Source organism: Neopelma chrysocephalum, unplaced genomic scaffold (genome assembly GCF_003984885.1).
Source record: "Neopelma chrysocephalum unplaced genomic scaffold, ASM398488v2 Primary Assembly neopelma1_106b, whole genome shotgun sequence".
Lineage (NCBI taxonomy): Eukaryota > Metazoa > Chordata > Aves > Passeriformes > Pipridae > Neopelma > Neopelma chrysocephalum.
The window spans coordinates 3,139,689-3,153,757 of NW_020897771.1; the positions used below are offsets into that span (position 1 = coordinate 3,139,689).

The window sequence follows — 14,069 nt, forward strand, 5'->3', positions numbered from 1 at the left end:
TTGGAAAAAAAAAATATTAATAAATCATAAATTAAGTCCATTACTGAAAAACAAATTTTACTAAAAATTTGCCTGCTTTTATTTTATTTTTTTAATATTTGAAATTATCCTTGCCACTTGCTTTCAACTTTTATCTCAATTCTCATCCTGTCATATCATCAATCTTATCAACTAAGGGGGGGAGGAATCAAGATCCATTCAAGCTCAAAAGAGTTTGCAGCAGACTAAAAGTCAATGAAAGACATTCCTTAGTTGCTCTGTCCCCTACACTGAAATGGAGGGCTGAAACAGAAATGTTAATGACAATGAAAGACAGGAAGATGCTGATATTTATCATGAAAGAGTGCTCTAGGCTGTATGAAACAGAAATGCAAATTCTTATTCATGATGCTGGATGCACTGGATGTCTTCTAAAGGGATTATCATCTGCTTGAAAATAAACACAAAAACTCTACTACAAACTTGGTTTATATTTTTGATGGATTAGTAAAATAGCACAGAGCTATGAATATAGGTTTTTAATTTAATCTTATTCTTCCATATATTATCATCATTAAGGATTACTTCCATGGCTTACTGCCTGGCATTGTTATTTTTTTGTATCTCAAAATATGATAAAGTGCATAAATAGAAAAAAGCTACAGCATGCCCCATTATAAACAACCAGAAGTATTTTGCTGATTTCACTTTATATTGCAGTAATAAACAGAGTGCATCCTGATCCCATGAATGTCAAAACCAGTCTTACTGCAATTCGAGTCGCTCTAAGAGGAGCTGGTCTATATTTTCATGATGGAGGCAAAGAAATGCAGGTTACTCTAATTTGCTCCCCACATTGGCCAAATTTAGACTATGACCTGCAGCCCAGTCTGATTTGAGCACAATAATTAGCCTTTACTAAGCTAACTTGAGATGCCTCTAAGAACATAACTGTTTAAGTGAATCCCAGACAAAATGCTGATGTTAACAGGTTTTCAGTTATAAAGTCATATACAAGGCAACTTTCTCCCCCAAATTGAACCACTTCACATTACTTGTGTGTCTAATTAGCTTACATATTAGTACTAAAAATTATTGCTGGTCTGTTCTCAATGTACCTTTTAGCCATTATATGGCTAAAAAAAAGGAAAAATCCAATCAAGACAGAGGCAAAGAAGAGTCAGATCCTACGTAAGTTTGACCATGTAATTTAGCATTTTACATACATATTCAACTTGTGTAACTAGCAACGACATAAGCTGCAAGATATAAAAGAATCACACCTGTTTTGTTACACGAAATTAAACATTTCTTATTTTTATTAAGAATTCTTGCACTGCTGTCAGGCCATGCCCCCAAAGAGGAGATTCTAATACTACTTTGTCATAGGTTGAGATTGGCCCCCCTGGGAGCCAGGGGGCTCAGAGGTGATGGGGTGCCAGGGCAGTGTTCCCTGGAGAGCCAATCACCATTCATTCCTAGATTCCTAGATTGATTCTAGTCCAAGATTCCTAGAAATACAAGGATTCTATATCACTTAACCATCTCAATACAGGGCAAAGTGACTTCAGGCACCCTGGATGATGGTCATAACTAACCAAAAGAAGCTCAACCAAAAAAAATCTCAAATCTGACAGGCACAATATATGAAAAATGTTCTACATCTTCTTTTTCAGAAGCTTCATAAACTCCATTCTGATGGAGAAAGTCTAATATTCTATTCTGTATTAGGTGTGGCATCTACATATTTGTCTTTCATAATACAGGGTTAGAACATTGTTTTATTGTCCACTGTTTTACAAGTCCATTAATGTGTTCCTGTTCAAAGCAGCAACACTTCTATCTTACAACAAGCAATTTGAGGACTAGCTTACTAAAGCTATGCTGCTCCTATTTTAAGTTGCATTACTTGTATTTACCAGTTAAGACACTGCAAGAATGTTTCTGTCTTTTGAAAAAACAGGGAAGAAAGACGGTTGTTTGCATTGCAGAACTATTCCACATATTGTTGCCGAATTCCTGAATGTGATAGATTCCTAGAATCAATCACGCTTCTGCTCAAAATCATATATACACAGCACTGGGAGCTGCTGGCAGTTTTGCTGTTGGTGTCTGCTGTGTGTAGGTTGTAGAAGGCCAGGGGGTGGCTGGGCTCCTTCTTGGACTTCATGAGGAGAAAAAACTGCAACAAACAGCTGAAGGTTGGTTAGGGAGTGTTCGGGGGCCCAGAACATTCCCACATGAGAGAGACTGCATTACTTAGCAGCCTTGGAAGGCTCTTCCTGGACTAAAGTTAAAGGGAGGGACTTAAAAGGACTGATAGAAATGTAATATATATATATAGTTGCTTTTAGTTTGTACAGAGTATATTTATTTGTGTAAATAAATGTATATACTTCCCCCTTCCCCTATAGAAGCCTCTGGCCTGAAAGTTTCTCTCCGGTGTTGGGATAAATTGTGGGAAGGGGTGGGGGAGGAAGCCTGGAAATTGGATTTTGGATTTCTAATGTGGCTCAAACTGCCACATACTTTTAAGCTAATTAACAGATTTTAAAATAGCGTCAAACTATGCTTCAAATACCCTAAAATGTGCTAGTTGTGAGCATAATGTTATTTTCAGAGGCAACCAGCCTCTGAAAACAAGATTAGTTTCCAAGCCCTACTCTTGCTACACAGAGTTCAAATCACGGACCAAGGAAAAAAAAAAAATTACTTCCTGCTGCTACTGTTACAGCACTTCACTAGTGTGAATAGTAAAAAATAAATAGACCTGAGAACAAGCTATTATTAGTTTTCCTCTGCTAATAAATATTACTAATGCTGCTTGGTTTACCCTCCAAGCACTTGGCCCAAAAGAAGCAGCATTCCACTGATCTTTGCTCCGCAACGCAAACCACCACCATGGAGACCATTCACAGAATGTGCTGAGCTGGAAGGGACCCACAAGGATCATCAAATCCAACTCTTGGGCCTGCACAGGACCATCCCAAAGAGTCACAACGTGTGCCTGAGAGCGCCATCCAAACGCTTCTTGAGCTCTGTCAGCCTTGGTGCTGTGACCACCGCCCTGGGGAGCCTGGTCAGTGCCCAACCATTCCCTGGGCAAAGAACCTTTTTCTAACATCCAACGTAAACCAATGTAACCATTGCAGCAGGATACAGCACAGCTCTCCCAAACGCAGAGTTATGTGGGAAGCATTTCTGAAAACTGCACTACAGCATTACCAAGGACTGGGAAATTTCGAGGCTTGGTTCATCGAAGTCCCAAGAATGGGAATGAGAGGAAGAGGGAAGAGAGCTTGCTAAAAAGGGATATCTGCCTCAGGATGCCTTCCAAAAATTATGTGTTCTATTTATATGGTTTGGAAATGCATTGTACTTCCCTCATAGACACAGAACATCCCTGAACAATAAAAAGTGAGGGACCTCTTTGGCTAAATTGAACAGTGCAGGTAAGACTGCACAGGCTGGGGAACCGAGCCTTTGTTCTACATCTGAAACATTCACTCTGATACTGTTCCCTTATGAAGGTTCATTAAGGGGTTTTAAATCTAAAGGGCAAGCACAACAAAAGTGTTCTTAAATAAGTTCATTTCAATCTGCTTTTACCTGTCACAGATAGCTCAAATAAACCTTCATCTTGCAGCATTCTCTGAGCTGCAGCACCAGGATGACTCTTACTTGTGCTGGGGGTGCCCATATTCTACTCATTGCCCACCTTCCAGCTGAGAAGCCCCACACTCACCAGGGCTCAAACACCCACCTAAAACCCCATCCTGCACCCAGCTCCAGTGACCACCTTTGTGCCACCACCTTCTGCCTGCTGCATCCAGGGAGCAGAACCTGAGATGAAGGAGAGTAAGGCAGTGTCCACAGGAGGACTGGGGAGGACAATTGCTCGTCAAAGACCTTCTGGTGTGCTGGCAGAACTACAGAAAAGACAAGAAACATTTAATTACAAAGTCTTTTCTAAAAAAAAAAAATATATATATTTCTTTTCGTCCCTTTTCACTGCATGTGGAATCACTGTGAGCAGCATTTATACCACTGTGATTCAAATTCATTTTCCAAGTACTATGAGGATTAAGCACATATGAACAAGAAAGAAAGAAAAAAAAAACAGCCATCACACATGAGAAATAAGGTCTGGCTTCCATTTCAGGGAATATTAATAACTGAAACTGTTAACAACTGACTGACAAAAACTGTTCTGCTTTCTGCGGGTTTAACTGCTTCTAGGCAACATTATGATTACTGCTAATAAGCCTTAATAACAATACAGAACAGCAAATCACAAAATAACTACGCTTTCTGGTCAGAATGGTCTCCTGCAGCCAAAAATACAGCATGAAGGCGGCTTGAAAGAGCCAAGTGAAATCAGCATTTGATATTCATGAGGGAAAGGACTTCGTATACGAGGGGAACCATTTAGACATATTTCAGGTCCTGTTAAAACTGGCTCACACTGCCTTATTAACTGTATTGATAAAACAAATGGGGAAAGGACTTTGTTAATGGGAGAAGAAAGGTCAGAATTATAAAAAGTGGCCCATGTAAGTATCTAAGGAGTCTATACATTAAGTCCAAGTTCTCATGTCTGGTTTGCTACCAGCACAGATTTGCTCCATCACATTGAATAATGCTTTGCTGGGGTGCCAGGGTGCTGGTTCTTTTGAACCTAATGGTGTTCTGGGACCCAATGCCTCAGAAACACAGGGAGTCCTGGGATGCTTCTTTGGAAGCCCAGAGATGATACATATAAGGACAGTATAGCTGCTTCAGAAATATTTCCCCCTCTATTAAAAAGGTGGCTTTTTCATCATTGTTTGGGTTGGAAGGGATCTTAAAAACCATCCAGTTCCAACCTATCTGCCATGGGCAGGGAGACCTGCCACTAGAACTGGTTGCTCCAAGCCCAATCCAATCTGGCCTAGAACACTTCCAGGGAAAACTTGACAACACATTAAATTTCTCAGCCATAATTCCAAGCAAATGCTTGTGACTTTAGTGGATTTACATTTTTTCCCCAAAAATACAGATTTTTGTTCATGGCAGCTGCAACAGAGGGAAAGAGACATTTAGGTCAGACCAAATGTCAATACACAGCAAAGCTTATTTAGCCCCTAAGTGCTGCCTGAAAGGTTCATAGCAAATAACCTATGCCAGTACTTCACTGGAAAACATTATGAAGCTCTGAAATACTCCAGCAGATGCAGATGTTTCATAGAGATAGAGAATCTACAGATTAAACTACAGAGTGTGGCTTTGTCACTGAGCAGGAGGGGCTGAACAGTGATCCCCTTTTTTCTTTGTAACTACAACTTAATCTGTATTCCCCTGCTGAAAGGATTGCAATAAAACTCTACATAATGAAAGGACAATTAAGTCACATTACGTGCAAAAAAGTCATCATTTGATGATGATCCACTAATTTCAGCAAGATAAGACACTAATCACTTATGGTAATCAAATTTGCCCTGGTAATGCAGTGACTGGACCATGCTGAAGCAATTCAGAGACGTTCATTAACTGTGTGTCCATATGTTACCAAATCACAGAGCGTTTCTGATGGAGATGCTCCGAGGCCAGGAGGATATCACATCACCTGCTGTTCCATCCCTATAGGTGCCTCAGCTGCACCAGGGTGATGGCAGCTATACCTGCCATTCTGTGGACTCCATAGGATGTGTCTCCACACAAACAAGGCAGAGCTTCCTCCACCAAATACCCACATGGGCAGCTCAGGTCCTTCCAGCTGCTCTTTTTCTCCTTCTCCAAAGGTCTTCCCACATGAACTACCTCTCACACATTGCAACCAGCTCCCCCAAAACTTGCTGCTAATTCAGGATCTGACAATGCTCAAAGAAATCAAGTTTTTATTTTTTAAAACGTTGTCTGTGGCCAAAATAAACGATGGTTAGAAAATACTGTGGATTTTTTTTTCTTCATTGAAAGATTTATCTATAATACAAGTGTATCATTAATAAATCTTATCTATACACAATAGCTACTTAATCCCATGCAACTCATCCGGGAAACCAAAGGAAAATGAGGTCTGCTTCGGTTCTGACCCAACACCACCAGGTGGCAATAGCAGCCCAGCTAACCCATCCCACAGCAAGCCAGCTGCAGGAACTGCTTCTTCTATTCCCTTTTTTCCTTTCACTCAGCCTTACCCCGAGATTTTTTTTAACTTAAACTCAGTGTCAGGCTAACCATCTATAATAAAAGGGACACCCACAGATATTCCTACTCATTGAGATAGTCCAAAGACTGAGTCCAATCTATGTAGCTCCCAAGAACCTATGACTGACACTTCCAATCTGGCAAATCCTGTCTTCCTGCAAAAAAGGCGTAGTTATCTCATGCAGGTATATCCATCACATTCACTGACTTCTGCAAACTGACCCCACTCGGTGTATTTTGGCTCAGAGGGGGGCAGAAGTGACCCTGGGTCATTATCTGTGTTACTTAATAGTTTTTTGCTACCACAGGACAGTATTACTTCTGTGTTTTAACTTCATGGAGCATCCTTATGGAATAATACTACATACCTTCAGAGCATGCAACACTTCATTAATTCCCTATCCAAACACTGAACGCATGACCCAAACCACATGATATATGGAAAAGCAAAAAAAAAAAAAAAAAGATACTTTTTTATAACCTGAGAGTGACAGAAATACACCAGGCCTGCATTTGAACAGAAAGCTAGATCTAAGAGGAGCTTATATTTCTCAGATTTCAATGGGTTCTCTACATAAGTGAGTTAGGCCACAAGAGGAAGAGGTGGCTTGGCATAAGGAAATTAATTCCCAATACAAACACAAGTCTAGTTGCAGGCATTATACTGTATGATGATGCTGTAAATCAAAAATAAATCTAGCCTCATCAAGTACCCCAGGACTACAGTTTCTAAACTTCTCAGCAGTTTAGTAAACAAATCTGAGGTGTTTTTTAAAACTGAACAGTAGAAAGAATATATTCGTAGGTAAATTCACATATAAGGTTACATCTCTGCTCTGAGCTCACCAATATCCCATCTGGAATTACAATATGATATGCAAAAATGAGTCATGGATCTACACTTACAGTCCTGAGTGCTGAATGACTCCAGACCATCAGTAACTTCCACCTCCTGCACCACAAAGATCAACAGTGTGTTCCCTCCCTACCAGCCACACTTGTGGCCTTCATGGATTAACCCACTAACCAAGTCAAAAAATATCTTATATGACCCTAAAAAAGTAAAACCTTCAGTAATTTGCATTGTAGCCACTGTTCTCTATGACAATTTTTCTGTTAAATGAGCTTTTTCCACAGCAGTTACTGAAGAGATGACACGAACACCCAGGTCTCCATTAGGGGTTATCGGCCCTACCTGAGCTGAGCTAGAAAAAGGGTTTTAACAAAACCCAACAAGTCATTATTTTAAACCAACTATCTGACACTAACAATCTCTCTCCCATGTGTTGTTTCACCTACAAGATATTAACCCATTTAAATGTACCCTGCCAGTTCTAGAATGATCTAGAAATCTGCCCTTGGTTCCCTCTGGAAGGAACACCTACCTGAAGCATCCTGCTTCTTCCAGTGCAAGCTCACGATCCACACAAACTTTCCCTGCTGTGGGGATGCCCTGGGGAGGAGAAGGAAGGTACCCAGCTCCCATATGCAGCTTCTTAAGGCTCATTAGCAACAAGCAGCCAGTCCCACCCAGTTTAACCAGGAAAAAGAAGAAACCAGCTGCAAAAGGTTAATAAGGCACATCCACTAAGGAGGGGAAGGGCCGAGGCATTAACACTTCATCAAAAGTCTCATCCCAAGACTTCAAAAGGAAACTTGATTGAAGGTGGTAGAGGAAAGGAGGAAGGAGAATTATATCTTCTTGGCTTCCACCCATCACTGTAGGCTTCTAAAACGGAGTGTGTTCATGCTTAGGATGGATTTATCTTCTGGTAGGCAAAACCCATTGCCATCTTCTTGCCAGAGGAAGAGCTGCTCAAACACAAGTTACACACCAGGACTTTTTGTCCTAAGTTGCTTTGATCTTTAAAATCAGTTCCAGTATTATGTGTAATTCTATTCACACAGCTAAATTATGACTTGAACTGCAAAATACATCCTAGGTCTTTCAGAATTTAAATATAAAATCGGAATATGAAATTATCTGCTGACTCCAGCTGCAATACATTTCTTATTTCACGTTTTAACTCATGCTTGTTGGAAATTCAGTTCAAACGTGACAACCTGAAAATTGGTTTTAATCACAACTAATAAGTTGTGAGGTTTTCCCCCCTCTTTTTGTTCTCTACATCCCATAAACACCCAAAACAATGACATGTAGAGTGAGGGATGATGAGCCAAATACCTCTAGACAGTACTCCAGGGCACCGCACACCTGAGCAACAGGTGTCAAGCTCTGCAAAAAAACCCCAGATGCCAAGAAACCCAAAACACACTTTAATCTGAACTATTCTTTTGGCCATTCAGCCTCAGGCCTAACACTGCAGCTGTTCACAGCATCCACTAACATTTCTGTGCCATTCCTAAGCCAGAGAACTTATATTTTCCTTTCAGCCTCTTGAATGGAAGCGATGCAATGTGGTAGAACCATCCAGAACCCCCACAAAAAGAGGAACTGCCTGCTACCAGAGAGAATGACAAGAAGAACTGGAACAGCTGCCCAAGGAGGTGGTGTAGACTCCCTCTCTGGAGACACTGCAAACCCACCTGGACTTGTTCGTCTGTCACCTGCTCCAGGTGACCTTGCTTTGGCAGTGGGGTTGGACTGGATGATTTCCAGAGGTTCCTTCCAACCTTACCTATTCTGTGATTCTGTGATAAAAAGACTTCTCAGGTCAAGGCCTGCTCTGCGTTCAAACTGGTAACATTTGCAGAGTTAAACGCAAAGCCAACCCACAGTAGATCTAGATCTCTAAAAAAGAAGCTATTTTTAAACTGCAGTAGCAATGTGAACTGCATAAATTAGCATAATCTCAGCCTTCACAGATAGTTCTCAGCCGTGTTACATACGACAAATTAACACTCTGCAGACTCCTTGCTTCTACTAAGTGGTCAATCATGCAATTCATGGGGCTTAAAATCCCCTTTTTGCATCCTCCAAAATCTCAACGGCCTTTTTTACACTCCCCTTTTCCTTTTCAGAGCTGTACTATCACAGGCTCAGGTTTCCCCATAAATCTCACAAGGTTTCGTGTGTAACTGGTGGTTTTGTGGCTGCAGAATTGCAGGACATCCTACTATTTTCTCGGCTGAATATTTTCTCCTTGTGGGCAGATGGCATGGAAAAGTGGAGTGCAGATGGAAACCCACAGCCCACAAACTCCTCATTATAATTTGAAATAGCGTACACAGCTCTTCGATTCTTATCTTCTCCTTAAATTATTTTCAGCAATAAAAGGATAAACTGCTGTTTTCAGAAGGCACAGCCAAAAGTAATGATATCTGTTTATAGCTGAGAACTTTCTCCTAACAATGTGACTTCTATCTTCACAAGTTTTTTTAAAATCCATAAATCATTAGTGGAAAGGACTTGATACCAAGTATCTCTTGCTTTGATTCAAGTATTGCCTTAAGAAAAAAAAAATCAATAAGAAAAAAGCAGATCACTGACTCATGAAGGTTTAGAAGTTCTCCAGTTAGCTACTTAAGGTGATTTCATGGCTCCAGGTATCACTTTACCTGAGCTGCTTGGAATTATAATGGATTTATCTCTGCAGAACACCTGTGAGATAAGGGAGTTGCTGGTGATAAACTGCAGCAGGCAACAAGGAGGTGACAATGATGCCGATGGCCTGTGGCTCACAGACTCACCACTGCATCCTCCCTGCCCTTCAGGACTGAAACCCCTCCTGGCAGAAAGGCAGAGCTCAAAATGAAGGTGCCATAAAAACTACTCTTATCAATCCTTCAAGTTTTTTCACAGCATGTCCAGACTGGTGGAACTGGCTTTTCTAACCTTCTGACCAGTTGGAAAAGTCCTAAAAACAGCAAGATAAAAATATCTGTGGTGGAAAATAGCAAGGAATGAAATAATAAGCATGAGAGGTCAAGCCTGGATCCCTGAAAAGTTTGTATTAACCAATGGAAAAGCATTAAAAGAAATAAACTTATCCCTTAGTTATAAAAAAGAAAACAAACAATACTTAAGACACCCAAGTGCCATGGTTGATGAGGATTTACTAATTCACAGGCAGCTCTCACACAGCATAAATGAAAAGTTGGCTAATTTGCTCCTGTTCCAGGCCTGGAGTTAGACTTGATAAACATAAATAGCATCGTTTGTTGGAAGTTCTGACCTGGTGCCTGACAACTACACTGCTCTACCTCTGCTAGAATGGAACCTTCTAAACTGCCTCACAAAATGGTTTCTGTCTATTTAAAGGATGGATGTGTGTTGCTTAACTATATTTTCTGCCTTCAAGCATAACCCTTAGCAAGGCTTTTCCTCAAATGGTTGAAATTATTTTAATATTATACATCAAAAACATTCAGTTGTTCAACCTAGTTATGGTATACATACACTACAACATAAATAATCTGCCTATATAATGCAGGCCTGTAATCTTCCACAGCATGCAGGCACGCTAATGATCTTACACATGGACAACACGAGATGAAAGAATGAAGTATTCCATCACCAAGGGCAATTTATCTGGTCTACATTCATGAAAGAAGATTATAGGAAGTCATCTTCTTAGTGGTTTCCATTTCACAACAAAAAAAAGACAATAATCAGTTTTCATTAGGGAACACTTGTCCTTTCTCTTGTACCAATGTGACTTTCTCATCCCATAGACCAAACACAGCACTGATATCAACCAAGGAGCCACGTGATATGGTCTAACGCAAAGGTTTATAAAGGGTAATAGAAATGCTCAAACTTCAGATGAACACTGAAGGACTTACTCATGTCAAAAGAACCTAATACATGTTTTATCTCCAGCTTAATGGGTTGTGCTTGGAACTAACAAAGGTCTTCAAAAGTGACCACTTGTTGTTTCATGAGAAAATTCAGCTCAAACTTGACAGAATAAAAAATTTTCAGAGGAAGAGAAAGCCTCATTGTAAGTGCCTTAAGGAAGTCCACCTTCATCACACAATATCCCACAGCTCAACCAAAGGCACGTTCAGAGCAATTTGGCATAAGAGGCTGATTGCCCAGGGAAAGGCAAGAGAATTTTGGCAGAGGATAAGATACTGTGCCAGCATTTCTGACGCAGTAAGAGTGACTCTACCACACATCTGTTTCTCTGTGGGAAGCTGAATCTGCCCGTGACAAGGTCAATTTTGAGAAAGGTTGGTATTAAAAGATTATGCTCCCTCCATCCTCTCACTGAGGTTATGCTAATTATTACAGGGGAGCAAAGGAATTCTTTGATCCTCCAAGTCCTTCTTCCCTCACAAGGTGACTCTGGCTGCCGGCACAGCACCCGAAGGGACAGCACAGCATATCCTAATTCCATAACTGTGGAATTAGCCATTTTCAACCTTGAAATTTAACCCTAAGAAATTGAGTATGCAGTAATCCACATAATCCAGGCCTCTACACCTGTCCCTCTTCCAACTAATCTCGCCACCCTTCATCATGACACATCTTAATTTAGAGTCCTATCTGCTAAGGTCAGTGTGTAAATGGATGTTCAGGAGTTGCAACAAGTACTTGCTTTGTGAACTCTGCAAGACGCAGAAATATCAACAGAGAGCAGAGCTCTTCACCAGCGACAGACAAATGACCTTTACAAATGCTCTAGGAAGCAGTGAGGAGAAAGAATGAATAAATAAATAAATAAGTGTCATGTAGCCCTGGATAATGCGATCTGCTGGGATTAAGTTTTCTCCTGAAGGAGTTAAGTATATACCAGCTGCTCTACATTAAACCGAGCTGGCATTTTAAATCATGTAAATTAGCTGAGCTCCCATCCATTGCAGCCCAGCATTTAACAGCATTGCTGTAAATGACACAAAGTACTGGCCAAACCAAGCCCTGCCATTTCAGCTGCTGTCAGAGAGGAAAGGAGGAGGGAGGGGGAGTAACTGCTCTGAGTGATGCTGCAACGATTCACAAGATGGTTTACAAGAGCCTTCTTCCACCACAGGTATTGTTTGCACGACTGAAACGTGCCCACGTGCATGGAAAGCCTGAGGCTTTTATTTGTTGAAAATCCATTTATATAAGCTACTAAGAACCACTGCAAAATTATCTAAAATTAAATGATTTGCCAGTGGAACATTGAAATTTAAAATCTCTTAATGCTGCACAATAAACACTGAGTGGATCTGAAGGGTCATTGGCTCAGAAACGCGGCCAACGGGAAGCCAAGGGTGGCATCAGTCCCCAACACATCCAACACCAATGGACATTTCTCAGACTGTGAAGGGAACAGGTGAAAATCTGTGTTTGTTCAACACAAACCTGTCTTCTACTGAATCTGAGAGGATTTGTTCAGGAGGCAGTAAAGAGGGCTAAATCTTATCTATTTCACATTGCTGTGGCCAAGAAATTAAGTTGCTATTAACAAGTCTAGGAGCTTCACAGATTCTTTTTTTTTATTATTACTATTTCAGGTTCCTTGTTGAGGTAATCTGCTCAACAAGGGGAAGGTGGAATTAATTCTTGTGTTAAAAACAAGATACAGCTGCCTTGCTATCCAACCTGATCAACCAAACCTCCAGTGGACATGACCCAGGGGCATTACATCCCACTGCACAACACTGCATATGCACCACAGAATCACTCCATGTGGCCCAAACCCTACCAGGGAAAAGGCCAAAAGGCATCTTACAGGCAGGGAAGGAAAATCTTCACTGCTGCAGTGTGGGATGTTGGTCTCTGACTGCTTGGAAACGGGATCCTAGGCAACCACCGCTTTTCCCTCTTGAAAAGCAGAAAGTGGTTTGGTTCAGTGAAACAGACAAATTCATACAATTCCTCTGGAGAGGCTGTGTAGGGATAAACAGGATGCTCCACACTAGAGGACAGGCACCTTTCTGTCATTTTTCTTTGGCAGTGCCCATCTGGCACATCACCATGGAGGATCAGACTCCTGTGCGCTCCAGGGTCCATCCCGGAGGAGTAAGACACAGCAATGCCAAAAATACTCCTTCCCAAAATAATCTGTCCAAGTTAAGCCCCAGACAAGTCTGGAATATGTATGGCTGTCCTGAGAAGCAGACTGACCTGTGGTTATTGACCAAGCAGAGAAAAACCCATTTCTAAGCTGTTGCTTCAAATGGTCAATGCACATTTGATCTCGAAACACACGTGACATTTTTTAAATTAGTTTTGAAGACTTAAATATCCGTAAGACTCTTGCAAATGAAGAATAATTTAAAACAGAATCAAATTCGTCTTGTCTCCATCAACTACAAAGTTGCACATTGATCTTTGTGGAGGCAAGTGTGTCCTCCACATCTGTTCCACGTCTCAAACCTCCGACAGCGACAGACAGACACTGCTCCAAGTTTAAATTCTCGAAGAAAATGTAACTTTGTATCATGCTATATTGACTTAAGAATGACTTCTGACTCCAAAAGACAGGACACCAATCTTTGTATCTGCTTGATCATACAACACTGTGCCTCATAGGTGTCTATCTGCCAGAGGAAGCAAATTTGTTAGAGCCCTTATACAAGTTGATTAGAAGTGACTTCCTGGTAATTAACGTCATAATCTGAGAAACAGCCAAAATAGATGTGACGTGGAAAGACAGCTGTTAGTCTATGGAAAATACTTGCACAAAAGCAGTATTTAGCTTTTTGGTACTAAAGTTACTTGTATTCTCTAACAGTGGACATGGCTCAAGTGGAGATGGCTAAAATAAAAGGAATATGCTTCTAAATATTTGTTACAACATATACAAGTATAACAAAATCTCAGTATCCACGTTCACCATAAAATGTCACGCAAGCTACATCAGCAAATGAAATCCTACTAGGGTATTAATTTTGTTCTGCCAATGGACAAGTATATAGAATTAATAGATGGCAAAAAAATACAATGTAATAGTTTCTGGTCAGCATTTCCAGTAGAAGATAAGCAATCCGATCAGGGAAGACTCACCTCA

General features: G+C 40.7%; 1 protein-coding gene across 11 annotated transcripts in view; it reads right to left on the reverse strand.

The window, feature by feature from the left end:
- The window catches only part of NAV2 (neuron navigator 2), a 389,060-nt gene that overhangs the window by 190,816 nt on the left and 184,175 nt on the right, over positions 1 to 14,069 (reverse strand). The window lies entirely within an intron of this gene.